Below are 15309 nucleotides of genomic sequence, written 5' to 3' on the forward strand. Positions count from 1 at the left end.
AAGGGATCTGACTTCGTGACTGAGTGGATATGGGGGTAAAGGAATGGGAAAGTACATAAGCCTGGGGAACTGAGAGTATGGGCAGCTAGGTGGTGGAGTGGATGGAGCAGTGGGCTTGGAATCAGCAAGACTCCTCTTTCTGAGTTCAATCCAGCTTCAAACACTTACTAGCTGTGTGACCCTGGGCAGGACACTTATTTCTGCCTCACTTTCCTCATCTGTAAAATGAGCCGGAGAAGGAAATAGCAAAGCACTCCAGGATCTTTGCCAAGAAAACACCAAACAGGGTTACAAAGAGTCAGACAAAACTGAAATGACCCAACAACAAAAGTTCGTTGGGAGCAAAGACCAGGCAGAAATGCCCAGAAAAAAATAGTTTCACCTTCAAGTTTGAGAAGAAAATACACCTTATTTGTTCACATCCTTCTTATTAGGGAAGAGAATAAACATTTATGTTATAATTACTTTGTGCCAGGCACTGGTCTAAGCACTTTTTTCCCTTTTTATTTTTTTGGGGGAGGATGGGCAATGAAGGTTAAGTGACTTGCCCAGGGTCACACAGCTAGTAAGTGTCAAGTGTCTGAGGCTGGATTTGAACTCAGGTCCTCCTGAATCAAGGGCCAATGCTTTATCCACTGCACCACCTAGCACTTTATATATATCATCTCATCTCATTTGATCCTTATAACATCCCTGGGAGGTAGATGCTGTTATTATCCCCATTTTACCGATGAGGAAACCAAGGCAACCCGAGGTTAAAAGATGTACCCAGGGTCACACCTCATAAGTGTCTGAGGCTGGATTTGAATTCGGATTGACCTGACTCTAGGCCCAGCGCTCTAATCCCAAACTCCCCACCTTTCTTGCTGCTTCATACCATTTCTCAATCATCCAATCCTTGTCACAGTTCTTGAGATAGAAGCAGCTTCAGTAGTACAGGCCCATTTTATAAATGAGGACACTTAGGCGCGGACATGCCTCAAAAGCATTTGAATGCAGTTGCTGCAGTTCCAGAGGTAGCCACTGCTCTTACCATTATACCAGTTACCTCCTTTTCTAGGGAATCTTTTCCATTAACTTAGATACCCCTCTCTTAGGTTCAAATAATAATAAAACCAAAAAGCAATGAAAGCCTTATTTTTACATACACATTAGCATTGGGGAGAACCCAGTTCTGTTTGAGAAATATGTCTCTTTATGTCTGTCTTGTTCTGTGTTTTCATAATATATTGAACTATGCACTGGTACTGTCTTTTTGCCTTTCTTTTGATTTGATTCCTAGATGGTAGTAAGGACAACTTGATTTCTGTGTAAAGCATTAACAACATTCTTACAATAAAATCAGATTTAAAAGTGGTTTTAATGATGAAATACAAGGATTTAGAAAAGAGCGATGCATGACCAAATTCCCCACTTGTCTCCAGGTTTGAAATTCAGTGACATACTCAAACACACAGTGGAACCTTTTGGTGAATTTTAGCATTTCTCTTCTGGGTGCTACCAAAACCACGCAGCAGCATGTATTAGATTAGTAAAAACTCTCTCATTCAATCAGAGCTGCAGCTGGTGTTTTGTTTGGTTACTTTGCTCATTGCCTGATCTTTAAATAATATTGAAAAACAGACTTTAAAATAAACCTTGAATAGATGTGACCTTTAGAGAAGCAGTTTCTTCAGTAATTAAACTTTCCTTCCTCCCTGCACATTGCTTTAATCCTTTAACTTTTTTTTTAATTGGGAGGGTGGTGTCAGAGAATTTCATGTATTTCTTCACTTCTCATAGGACATGATGTACTCATGACTATATAACCCAATGACAGTGTACACAAATTTCTCTTTACTTGATTTTCCTTCATCCTGGCCCCTACATAATTTACTTGTAGCAGATCACATGATTCTTCTCTCACTAAGGATTCATTTAATATTTTCACTTCTTGATTGTGCTGTCCACGCTACATAAAATGGAAACTGATATGAATGCAGGTGAGCAAGAATTTTAAGGGAAAATACTCTTTTTCTGTCGACAGTTCTCCCTTCCTCCCCATGATATGTGACAGAGAGAGAGAGAGAGAACTCATATTTTTTATTTGGTTTCTACAAGGGTGTTTTGGCTTTTTAGTCTCCTCCCCTTTAGAGATTGACTCAAACTTTGCTTTCATTATAAAAAAAGTATGTACCAAATGGACCGTGGGAGTGGTGGTAATGTTCCAGGGCTGAAATCAAAATGGCTATGATTACTGAGAGAGGTCTTACTGTTACTTGTTACTCTTTTTCATGAATGGCTTGAAGAGTACAGCGACTCTCAGAAGGTAATGATTTGATGTTTCAGAAATAGAAATGGCCATAGCTTTGTCACTCACTGCCTGATAGAAATGATCAGTTTTCTAAAGACAGGATGACGCTTGTTTTCTCCTGTGCCTTAAATTCTCTTGCATTTTTCTAGTGTGATCACATAGTTGTTATGGTAACCATAGGAAGATTTCTTATTTTCTTTAGAGTTATTTAGCTAGAGCAGACTTACTTTGATAAACTCTATAGGATGGTTTTCTCCCCATTCTGAGAAACAAGAGCCACCAATGCACAAACATACATATATGTATGTATGTACATAATTATATATATATATATATATATATTTAGGTTGTTTTGGATTTTTTTCTCCTTCTGAATTGAGGTTTTTGTAAGTGGTATCAGTGTAGGAAAAAGATTATGGTCAAGCAGTTTCAGATAGGTAAACATTGGTGGCAATGTTTTTATTAATTAGCTGCAAAAATCCGCTGCTACTGTAAGATATGGCAGGATTTAATTTAGAAAAAGTACATTAGAGGTTCTCATACTTAGGGCTCATTACTTTGGTTCTCTTACATTTAGAATCAGAATTTATTACCCAGAAGGAAAATGCAGTTTGGTTAGTATCTGAGTTAATTGGTGTTAGTAATATTGTTGATATACTTTGTTCTTTTGCTGATATATTTAGGAGAAGAAGGGGTAGTTTGATCATTTTATACCACCCTTTTCTTTGGTACTTTAAGCCAAATTATCCCTTAGGAAAGAAATCTTCCAGAACACTCTGAGCCCTGATTTTCTCTGTTAGAGATGGCACCAGCTGTAATATCTCACAATGGATTTTATTTTGGCCTAAGACTTTGAAACTTTGAGAAAGTTTTAAGTGTAAGAGGAAGATGATGTGCTTGTTTCCAACTGAGAGTAGCAGATTTTTTTCTTTCCCTTAAGAAATAAAATAAAGCAAGCTTCATTGACATTAAGGAATGTTAAGGGGTCCCTGGAAAAGCCACTGAAGTGTTTATAAATAAGTGCCTTCTAAAGGCAAAATAAGTTTTGTTTTCGTTTGGTTTTGTGGTGGTTGTTTCTTAAGAGGAAAGCAGGGGAGGAATCTGAGAACTTTGAAGCGGGTAGAATGCCCACATGGTTATTGGTGACAGAGGCGAACCTCGTTCTTGGGGAGGGAGAAAACCAGTGAAACAAACTGTAATGCAGGATATTTCTGGGCTCTAGGGCTTGTACGAATCAAACGTCTGGTCCTGAATGTTCCTATAAAAGGAGTCAAGGAAAGGTGAAACCTGCTAGAAAGCGTCATGTGAATTGGGTAGTTTTAGCACTAACCCCAGTTGGGTTTGGAAGATTTGTTTGTTCTCTGCGTGCTCAGCAGTGTTTAGTCAACAACCACACTGTCCGTGGGAGACAGGGTTTCAGCGTGTGCAGCCAAGAGCAGTGGAGGTGCGAATGCACGTTCAGTGATGTCAGGAGTTACGAGAGAGGGTTTCAAAAGCCTGCAGTAAACAAGGTCAGAGTGTCCCTTTGTGCTGGGAGGTTTGTTTGGTGAGCTGGGAAGCCGGGCCAGTACACGGGTGAAGTAATTTATCAAAGCAAACAAACTTTGAATTTGTGCCTTAAAAAAAAAAAAAAACAACACCCAACAACCCGCTGCTGATCAGCCAAATAAAACTCAGGAAGCTAATCGTTCTTATGGAGAATTTAGGCTTGCTTTGAGCCACTTGTTATTTTTTAAATGTTGCCCTCCTGCCTGTACTTGACCTTCTACTATTACCTCAAAGGAAGTGAAAATACCTCTGCCCTGGAATTCTTACTCAGAGTTTTAGAGGCTAGTGCTTCTCCTCAGACCAAAGCAAGCCCTGTGTAAGCCCTTCACTTAATTTTCTGGCTGATTTTGAACCTTGCGAGGCAGACCTCTGGTCTTTAAGTTAGGAAGCCCTGGGTTTAAGGCCAGCCTCTGACACATTCTAACTGCCTGCCCTTAGCTAAGGCACTCCTGGTATGACTTCCAGAGGGGTCACCCATCTCTGTGGATGGAGAGGGTTTTCATTCTAGCAGTTGTACAGACTGATAAAACCACAGGTGCAGAACCTGTGCCTTCCCTCCCCCCACCCCCAAAGGGAACCTTTACTTCAGCTCTGCCCCAACATATCTCACTAAATTTACCAACGTCACAGAGTTAGTTCATCATGATACTTTTTAAAGCAAAATCTCGGGATGTGAGAATGCTGGAGACTGACTAGCTTTGTGGACCTGAGTCTGAGCTGTGGGCGCATTTCCTACAGACGTGGGGTGTGTGAGGTAACAAGTTAGTACACTCAGTTGGGTGTGTTTGTAGTAACAATAGCAGCAGTGCCACGTGGCACCCACAGAGGTCATGATGTTGTTCTCAGAGGTAGAGCACAGGTCCTCAAGAGCTTCCCGGAGACAGAGGGAGCCTGGGAACCTTAGGAGCTCCTTGCTTGGGGGAGTCATGCAGCAAATTGAGGACAAGAAAATGGGCCCTCCACAGGTTTCCATGTGAAAACAGAACCCTCGAAGAAGGCGTTTCCCTCGTCTCCTCCTTAGGCTGCAGACCTCAAGTAAGTTTGGCTTTGTTCCCCCTCTCACAATTCTTCCTGCGTGTTTTTCATCTGACCTTGCTGACTCGTTTAGATATTTAATATCCACCATGGATACCAATTTTGTTCCTTCATTGGAAAGTAGATAATAAAAACCCTTCTGGGAGCATGGGCCTTGTTAAAAAGCCAATCATGGCTTGTGCTCGTTCTATCTCCCTTCGTATCTCTGGCTTCCCAACACCCAGTAGGATTTCAATGACTCTCTGAAGCTTTGGGGGGTGTGTGGGGGCTTAAGTACTGATAATCTTGTGATGAAGCCTGTGACAAAGGCAGAAGCTTTTCAATCAGTGATGCCAGAAAAACTACTTGCTGAACTGTTGAAATGCAAGCATCCAATCTCAGTGACTTAGTTTCCCACTCTTCTTTACCTTTGGAAATTGAAGGTGTACATGTGTATGAGACAGGTGTGAATGCTCAGAACCTTTAAGGGACTGCCCTCAGGGGGAGGAGATAGGAGCCATGGAGAGTGGGCTGTGACCAATCATAAAGCTGCAAGTCTGTGGTTGGGGCAGAAGGCATACATTGTGTGATGCTGCTGACAAAAGTCAGACTGAACATCAGTAATGGTACAAAATAGAGAGAGAACCCACTTTATCACCGAAAATTGAACTTTTTCAGCTCACATATGTACCTTAGGGACTTACACCATATTTGATTACTGCAAAGACTAAAAAAAAAGAATAAGAAAACCTAAGAAGAACCATTGTCTACGCAAAAAAACCCAACAAAACTTTTATGCCCTTTGGTTTCTGCCACTTGGTGCCTGTCTTGACCAAAAATCAAATTGCTTTCCTTCCTTCAGATTCCATTTTCCCCTCTATAAAATGTGCCTGCCTCATAGAGATTTTGTGACGTGCAATTCATGATATAAAATCCTTATGAGAATGCAAAGCCTAAAAGAAGGATACAGTAATTTTGTGATCCTCACACATTATCCTCACTTAGCAACTCAGCTAGTTGAACTAGAGAATTTTCCCTGAGATTTGAATATGAACAAGAAACTTGTTACTTTGAGGAAGGTAGTGCATCTTCAGTTGCTAGACTGGAAGACAGAAGTCATTGCTTCTCTTTCTAGATCTAATACAAATTTATCATTGGACCCTATGCAAAAGGCTTTTGTAAATCTCAGCTTGCCTAAGTAATAGGAATGTTAGAATTTGTCTGCTTTTTAATCTCAAAATAGTAGAATGAAAATGGATTAAAGAATTGGGTTTTGTGTGTATACATATTTACATTTTAAAGGACTAGTCTACTTACATGTGAGTAACCTATGAATCAAAGCTGGTTTTATGTTCCCTTAGCAAATAAAATTGAGTGCCTATTCATTGAGTAGCTCTTTGTGTGTCCTTTAATTTTTCCACAATTAAATTTATGGAGATTCTGGTTAAAGAACAACTTAAAGCAAGAATGGCTTAATTCAGTATTTACAGACTCTTCCTCGTGGTGGAGTGTTGTGAACTAGAACTATGCCATCTCTGAGCTACCCTTCTTAATTAAAGGTGAAGGTGGCAGCCATCTGCCTCTTTTCATTCCAGTCAGCAGGGGGTCCTGAGTGGAAGGAAGCATCCCTTCTTTCTTCCTCTCTTTTTATAGCCAGCTTTTTCCCTGGTCACTGACCCAGAAGATTATTGATGGTCTCTCTCCAAATGGATGGTAACACAAGCGTGCCTGGCACTAGGGGGAAAAATTTACAGCAAGCATTTTTCCAGTTAGTATTTGGTATGAATGGTAATCTGAGGGCATTGTAATCCCTCCGGCAGTTGTTCCCACCGTCGTTTCTGTCCCTTTTGTCTTTGAGGAGCACTGTAGACATGAAAACACACTTCTGCATCCATGCTCTTACATTCCTTTGGGACATAATCATGAGATGGCAGCATGTGACCACCCAGTCGGGATGTATAGGAATGTTGTTCTTATTAAGCACAAGGACACCTGTTAATTATGACATGAGTTTTTGGCATCTCAGGGGAAAAAAAAAGTGAACCAGGGTATTTAGCTGGTGGTGTCCAAGTCATTCTGTGGTTTGCTGAGGCCTCTTGCACAAATCATTGAAATGATTCACATTGTTCATCCCTTAGTTAACAATAAGCCTTTCAGTTCCTTTCCCATGAAAGCAGGTTACAAGAGCAATTAGCTACTTTCGGGTCATGGCCTAATTTCTTTAGAAATGTAGGGTATGGGGTACTGTTCTTGAACTTGTACTTTTTTGCCTCAGTTTCCCTTTTAAATGTCTGGTCAGTACTAATTTTAGACATTTTGAAGGGCTTGTGTAGTATTGTGAATATTTTCAGTTGTTTTTCCCCAAAACTTTGATGATTAGGCTAGATAAGGAAAAGTCTACATATTCTTTTTTCTTTAAAAATTTTTTTTTAAAGCAGGACAATGAGGGTTAAGTGACTTGCCCAGGGTCACACAACTAGTAAGTGTCAAGTGTCTGAGGTCAGATTTGAACTCAGGTCCTCCTGAATCCAGGGCTGGTGTTCTATCCACTGTGCCACCTAGCTGCTCGGAAGGGTCTACATATTCTTAATTTAAACTGAAAATTTCTGAATGCATACAGTAATTCTCATTTCCTATTTCTGAGTACATCCAAAAAACCCAGTAATACTGACATAAATATGTTTCAGTCGTTATGCAATGGAGATTTAATTTTTTTAGAGCATACTGGTTAATTTTAGAGTGCTTGTAATATCTTGGAAGTTCCATGTTGCTTAAAGTTGAGCTTACGTGTGAGCGACTCCAGATGTGGGAGTGATGTTGATAGTTTGATTTCTAACTGCACTTTACTTTTTATGGAATTTCTCAAGTTTGTGTTGCCTTTAAGCTGTAAATTATCTTTAAATTGTTGTGATCCTCAAAACCTCTGCAGTCTGAGCCCATTTTTTAACTACCAAAGGGCATAAAGTAGTAGACATCCATGTACCTTTGGCTGTTCTATTATCTCTCAGGTTACATATGTGGACCTTCTACTAGGTAGTTGTCCGGTTGTCCTTTTTAGTACTCAGCATTCCTTTTTAGAGGTTTTATATATGAAACGAGGTACATTTATCCATGTCTGGCTTTAAAGTAACATGACAGAATTTTAAACAAACTTAGCAGAATTTGAACATCCAGATGAATGCTGCCTGTTCTTAGCATGGAGAAGGAGAAATTCCTTTGGAATTCCCTTCAGAGTTAATTCCTTGAAGAAAGTTTATTGGAGTTTTGGAGACAACTAAGCCATTGAAGGTTAAGTCAAATGAATAAAATATGATCAAGCTAGGGTAATATTCTTTTTTCTGAAAATGAATGAAATTTTTCTTAGTTTATAAATTCACAGAATTTCAGAACTTTGATGGGTCTTAGAGATCATTTAACCCAACCTCCCCATTTTACCGATTGGGAAACTGAGGCCCAGGAAGTATGCCTAACCATTATTTAACCTCATTGCGAATCGGATCTAAGAGTATTATTATATCCCTTTCTTTGCCTTCTGTCTCTGAGGGTACCAGAGGCATAAAAAAGTTGTTTTTACTGCTTTCTCTTTTTTGTGCACGTATTTAAGTTCTATTTGGGACATAATGAGTTGATAACTCAAAATGGCTTTTGGTTCTTAGATTTGAAAGGGACAGTCATTTAATCTGAATCAGTCATTTTAAGCCTGAGGAAGCTTGGATTCAGAAAGGTTTTACGTGATTTTTATATTGACTTCTTTGGGCCTCATGTTTTTTTCAGCTGTTGACTCATAGGACTGTATTAGATCAGAAAATCCCTTTCCCTTCAAAAAATTCAATGATTCTTCATCTGATCAGAGCCACATAAGAAAACTAGTATTCTGCATTTGCAGCTATATTTCATTTGGGACAGAACACAAGGAAAAAATGGCAATTCTAAACGGGTACCAAAAGTGTTTTGAGCAGTGGCAATATTGTCAGAATAAATTATGTTCTCAAGATGAATACACTGAAGGACAACATGTATACATGTTGCACACATTTTTGCACGTCTTTTTTTACAAATCAGCCTCATTTTATGTGTGTATGTGTTTACCCATTAAAAAAAAGTTTTGTGAAACCTCAAGTTTCCCATTATTCTTCCCAGGTTACAAGGGTGCTTAAGGATAGAATTATTTTACTGTAGTCAGCTGTTTATGTTGCTTTTGAATCAGAAGTTTGTGCTGGTTAACTATAAAAAAAATGGATGCTAGAATACACTGGGACTAAATAGCTTGAAGCTATGCAACTGACACTACTGTTTTTTAGTATCTAGTGATGCCATTTATTAGTCAAGAAGCTTGTTATCTTTGCCACCCCATCCTTCTTGTATATTGTTAACCAAAGCACTAAGCATTCCACACTTACAGATCCATATGTTAAAGGATCAACTTCAACTACTTTCCAGATTTCTTCCACTTCAATTTATTTTTTAGAGACTCTAAATTCACCCGTAAAATAATGTCTTTGTCACCTGTATTTCTGTTTGCTAGATATACGTTTTCATCTCAAGGAAAGAAGCAACAGTATACAGTACGTTGGCCAAAAGAATAGAGAGTGACTTGACTTACAGCTTTTGGAAAATTAGGAAGACAATTGTTTGGAAAGGGCATCTCTCTACTAAAGTAGTCAGCCAAAAACCACAGTTCTAGCTAGATAAGCAGAGAAATGAAAAGATTTTCCCATAATAACAACAGAAAAAAACCTGAAGAGCCAACATTAGGCCCCAAGTCTCTGGCCCTGGCTTGTGTACTCTCTCCATCAATATGCTCCCCTACCATTTAGTTGTGGCCCTACTTGACTGACTGTCCCCAAGTGCTCTTGGCAAGGATAGTAGTAATGCCCGAGGTGGCATTAAGAGGCTATTCTGAATGAGACTCTTGAACTTGTTCCTTTGGCAGACTCTGTTTCAATTAATTTGGTGGGACCTGTTTTAAATAAGGTGATTTTTGAGAGGCTGCCCGCCCAGTTATATTTGCATGTTACCTCTGTGAAAAACAAAAATCATTCCTGTTTCAGTGGCAGTGTGTGGGATCACCTGCTGGGTTATATTTTTAGAGACTTGACTTTCCTGTACAGCGGCAGTGACGCAAGTCATTATCAGTATTTGTATAAGATAATACTGGAGTGTAATCAAGCAATGATTTGGGCAAGTGCTTCCTCTGTCAGACTGCAGCGTTTATGCATCTCTGTCATTTGGGGGACACCTGTTTGGATATGGTCACATCTTCCCTCTCCAACCAGAATCCTTGAAGCATCAGCCCCCTCGGTTTTCCAAGATCCTTCCCAAATTGTTATGTGGCAGGAGAAGGAGAAAGGGGAAGGACAGGGCCAAAATGAACCTACCACTGATGTCCCTCCAACTTGGCTTTGCATTCATCCTTCTTTATAGTCCAAGGGCATCCTCTGCATTCCTGCTTCTGATGAGATGAGAGTGGATCTGCATGAGCTTACATGTTGAATGGCATGTCTCCTGTCAGTAGCCCAAAAAAACTCCAGGTGTAATCATGTACACACCTGCCATTAGCAGTGATCTGGACAGAACACTTTATGTAATGCTCAGCAGATGGGCCAGGGAGGTTAAGTGCAGGTCTTTTAAAGTTTTAACCTCTCATCCAGCTTTCCCCCTCCCCAAATCTTAGTCAGTGTCTAGATTCACACACAGCAGGCCTGATCTTAGTGTGGCTCTGAAAGTTAATTCTCCTGGGGTGATATTGCCACCACTCAGGTTTTGCTCCCATAAAATCTACCAATAGTACCTGCATCTGGTTTTTCACAAATGTGGGTAAAAAGATATTATTTGATCCTGTACAAGCTTAAGGTAATAAATGCAATTAACAAATACAGGATCCCATTTATTTTACCCCTACAGAAAATGCAGATTCATAGAGAACTCACAGGAATTCATAAACAAATGCAGAAACATTAAAAGATTTTACAGTAGGGGCAGCTCAGTGGCTCAGTGGATAAAGCACCAGCCCTGGATTCAGGAGGACCTGAGTTCAAATCTGGCCTCAGACACTTGAACACTAGCTGTGTGACGCTGGGCAAGTCACTTAACCCCCCATTACCCTGCCCCCCCCAAAAAAGAAAGAACGAAAGAAAGATTTTACAGTAACCCATAGTCTCATAGTTCTCCTTCCTCTCCAGTGGATGCTGCCTTTTCACAGATTCTTAGACATGCTCTTACCCACATACACACCTTTGTATTGTTGTGGTTTGAACTGCTCTTGTAAAGGAAACATACTTTGTAGCTACAGGACAGGTAATACCCTTCCTGTAGGACCTACCCTGTGCAAATAACTCACTCTAATAGAAAGGTACAAAGTTTGTGCCATGGGTTTGTCCATATTGTGTCTTTAGTCCCTGGCTGCTGCTATTGCTCCTGGGATCCATGTGAAGATCTTCTTTCTCCAACAGGCATTATACTCAGGAAACAACCTTTCTCTAGCTAGAAGATGAAGTTCTAGGATCATACTCCCTAGATAATTCCCTATTTCTGCCTAGGAGGCCAAATCCCAGGACTCTTCTCTCAGTCAAATAAGTGTGCTCCATTTCCTGCTGCCGCCCCTCTCCCATGTTGACACAAATGGCTTCTGTTTGGGGTATGATCCTCTCTGATACTTGCTTTGCTCTCAGGATCTCTCTAGGAGAAAGACAAATGGAAAATAACAGAAGAGAAGGAAATGGGATGGGATACAGCTTTGAGTTCTAGAGGAAGATTCCTTTTTAGGCCGGAGTAGAAGAGGGAGCTCCAAGGGACTGTCTTCTCAAGAGTCAGAGCTATTTCATCTTGGGAGTAGCCTCAGTCACTGCACCCACCTCCAGAAAGCTGACTGACTAATACCTAGGGAGAGTGTCCATTCCCTCTCTATGGAGATCTAATGATAAGTTCCAAAGATCTTCAAGGTGATCAGAGAACAATATCCCTGATTAACTACTTATATAAAACATTACCAAATTGTATCTTTCTGAACCCTGAAGTTCTTTGACTCTTCCATTGAATCAAAATGTCATTAAAAAACCCCAGAGCTCAGGTTACCCCTTGGTCTTAGATGTCTTTTTTATTTTATTTTCTCATACCACCCTCTTTGTTTCCTCTGGTCAAAAACAAAAATCTTTTTTGTCTTTTAGATCATCATTAAATGGAGATACTTTGCTTCTTAAGTAGCTATTTTGAGTGCGGAGTCCATGAGTAGTCCATTGTATATCCGTACTTAATAATAAATTTTGATGAGTCAGACCAAAAGCAGAAAAGCTTGTAGAATTCATTCAAATTGACCCTCTGGCATAATAAAGCAGTCTTGTAATTAGTTGGTCAAGGAGGAGGAGGATGGTTCCTGGCAGAGCAAGAAGAAACAGTGTGAATGTTCTCTGTGTGCCCTGGGGGAGAAAGCGGGCTGCTGGTGGTTAGACAGATCATATAAAGAATATGTGTTATAAAACCTATGTATGTTAAAAATTGGTGAGTCAAGTACAGTCCTAATTTTATAGAGATTTTGGAAGATTTCATCCTACAACTAGCAGTTCTTGAACTGCCTTCTGAGTAAGCTGGAGAATTTAAATCCTAACCAAATGCACTGCAGGAAGCAGATCTTTCTGTTGGCTTTGGAAAGGAAGCCAGGTAAAGGCATAGGTCATCATTGGAATGACCATTCAGGTTATGAAACAGATGTGAACAAGTAAGAATGCAATTCTCATTTTCATCATAGTCCTTTTAAATTATAACTACTTGATACTATTACAACATAGGGAACATATATTAGAAAAGAACCGAGTATTTGCCCTCTTCCAGCTCCCATTATAAAACTATGCTGCACTGACTACAAATATAGGAATGTAGGCGAACAGGCAGGTGAGCCAGCAGGCTGGTAAGAGCAGCAGAACTTTAGAGACAGCCGCACAGCGGGCATAGAATAAAAGCACTTTCCTGGCTCATTAACTCATAGGAATTAAACTGGAAGGGACCTGGCAAGAAAACTGAGATCCAGAGAACTTTAGTGATTGACCAGAGTCACAAGGTAGACGTGGCCAAGAGGACGTGGATGTGGACGTGGATCCCCTGACTCCAGAGTCTCTTTGCACTGTCCTGGAAAGTGTAGTTCCCTCTACCCTTGCCCCACCCCCACCCCCTAGCTGCTAAACATCTATCTTCCCTATTTAATCATCTTGTATTCATCTATAGTCATCTCTGTAGACTAGCTAGGCCTGTACAGGTTGTCTCGCCCTATAAAATGTGACAGTGGGGATTGTTTCGTCTTTTTGTCTTCCTATTCCTAGAACCAAGCAGAGTGCCTGGCACGTGGTGGCGCATAATAAATGCTTAATGACTGATTATTGGGTTGTAACTTATTAAGGTTTTTAGTAGGATCCTATTCTTTATTTTACATATTTACTTTAGTATTTATTTTTGTTAAAAGTCATTAAGTTTAAATTAAGGGTTTCAAATGAAGCTATGATTTGAACAGCTGAAAAAATGTACCTTTGTATAGTGGATTGAGGGTTGGACTAGGTATCAGGAAGTTATTGTTCAGTGATGTCTGACTCTTTGTGACCCCATTTGGACTTTTCTTGGCAGTGGTACTAGAGTGGTTTGCCATTTCCATCTCCAGTTTGTTTGCCTCAGTTCCTCAAGTGATTTGTCTAGGGTCACATATCTTGTAAGTGTTTGAGGTCAGATTTGAACTCCAAGCCCAGTGATCCTTCCACTGTATCACCTAACTGCCTGGAATCAGGAAGACCTGTGTTCAGATCCCACTTCAAATGCCTAGTTGTCTTTTCATCACACTAATGATTACAATTACATCTATTTCTTTACATCAGCTCCCTGAGGAATTGAATGCGTTTTGCAGATGAGAAAACCAAGGCTGAAAGAGAAATCAGGACTATGTAACTAATAAGTCTCAAAGCCAAGATCTAGCCCTGGGCAAGTCAGTTCATATCCCTGAGGTTAGGCCAGATGGCTTTGGGGGTCCTTTCCATCCCTAGCCCTATGATCCTGTAATTAGCCCATGAACTCAAAATGAGAGCTTGGGGTGAATTCCACCCTTATTTCTACCTTTAAAATTATCTATAAAATTAGTTTGTTTTGGGAGAACAGAAAGAAAATTTGGTTTTGAAATTCAATTAAAAGTCAAAATTAACTTTAGTACTTTAAATGTCAGCAAATTCAACAAATGTTTATGAAGTAACTACGCATGTAGAGTAATACAATAGGTGCTGGCGAGGTTAGTTACAAAATGTAAATAAGATGTGATCCCTACCTCTTGGAGGTAGAAAATTTGGTAGAGAAATAGGAAACAAACAACCCTCATACAGAATAATATAAGTACAACAGAGTGGCAAAATTCAAAGTGCTTTCTGAGCTTCAAGGGGAAAAGGGTTCTATTGCCAGAGAAGATTAGGGAAGTCTTGGTGGGGAAAATGAGCTTGGATTTTGAATTGATGAAGGCATGGTCAGAATTAAAATATGTACAACAAAATACTCAGGATTATAGAGGAAACTAGTTAGATTGAAATAAAGTTATCAAAAGAAATTTTTTGAAGTTCACAGACCCAGGTGAAGAATTCCTGCCTTCAAGTGAGTAGAGGCAGAGTCTCAGTTTCAAAGACTTGAGGAAGAAAGTGCAATGGTAAAAAAAAGCATTTGTCATTTAAGGAAAACCACTCAAGAAGTTCAGTAATGAAGGGTAGGACAGAGGAGGATGTAGTTCAATGGGGCAGAAGAGTCCAAAACAAGGCTTTTTTGAATTTTGGGGAGACCTAGGGATATCTGTAGGCAGATGAGGAAGAGCCATTGGGGAGGTAGAATTCTTTGGAATATGCTGAAATGGACTTGAAAGGACAACTCTTGATTAGATCAGTTTTGGAAGAAAAAGAGATCACACACAGTGTTTGCTGGCCAGTATGTCTCAATCATGACAGAAAGTAGTGCTGCTTATTGTTATTGCCTCATTCCATTCTCTGCCAAACCCAATGACTTCTGTTCTAACATGTGGTGACTTCTTCCTTAGAGACCCAACTCTTTTCAAGTTGCCACAACATTCCAAACGAGATGCAAAACCATCTCTTCCCTCAGCCTTTGCCAAATCTGAGTCAACCCAACCAAGATTCTCACAGTCTTAGTATTTACTTCCTAGCCATTCATTTTGACCTAGTATTCATATAGAAGAGGCAGAAAGTACATAATATCATTTTGGGGGTGTTTCTCATCTTTCTTGAAACATGAATAATGGGTAAGATAATATTCCTACCAAGCTTTTGAGTTGAATTTAGTCTTTTGCACTGAAAGGTTTTAATATTTAAATTAAGCATTGTAACTTCACAGGTGGTGGAAGAAATTCTGGAAAGAAGAAGACATTCATTGGAACCCAGCTAAAGAATCAATTGAGAGAAGAGATGTGGATAATACAAATTAACAGG

General features: G+C 39.8%; 1 long non-coding RNA gene across 1 annotated transcript in view; it reads left to right on the top strand.

Annotated features, from left to right (window-relative positions):
- Positions 1-15309, top strand: part of LOC122728256 — a 195122-nt gene extending 179813 nt beyond the window's left edge. Inside the window, exon 5 of the long non-coding RNA XR_006353260.1 lies at positions 15215-15309. This is a non-coding gene — a long non-coding RNA (uncharacterized LOC122728256). The remainder of the gene's footprint in view (positions 1-15214) is intronic.

The sequence above is a fragment of the Dromiciops gliroides genome, chromosome 5, assembly GCF_019393635.1.
Source record: "Dromiciops gliroides isolate mDroGli1 chromosome 5, mDroGli1.pri, whole genome shotgun sequence".
NCBI classification, from domain to species: Eukaryota; Metazoa; Chordata; class Mammalia; order Microbiotheria; family Microbiotheriidae; genus Dromiciops; species Dromiciops gliroides.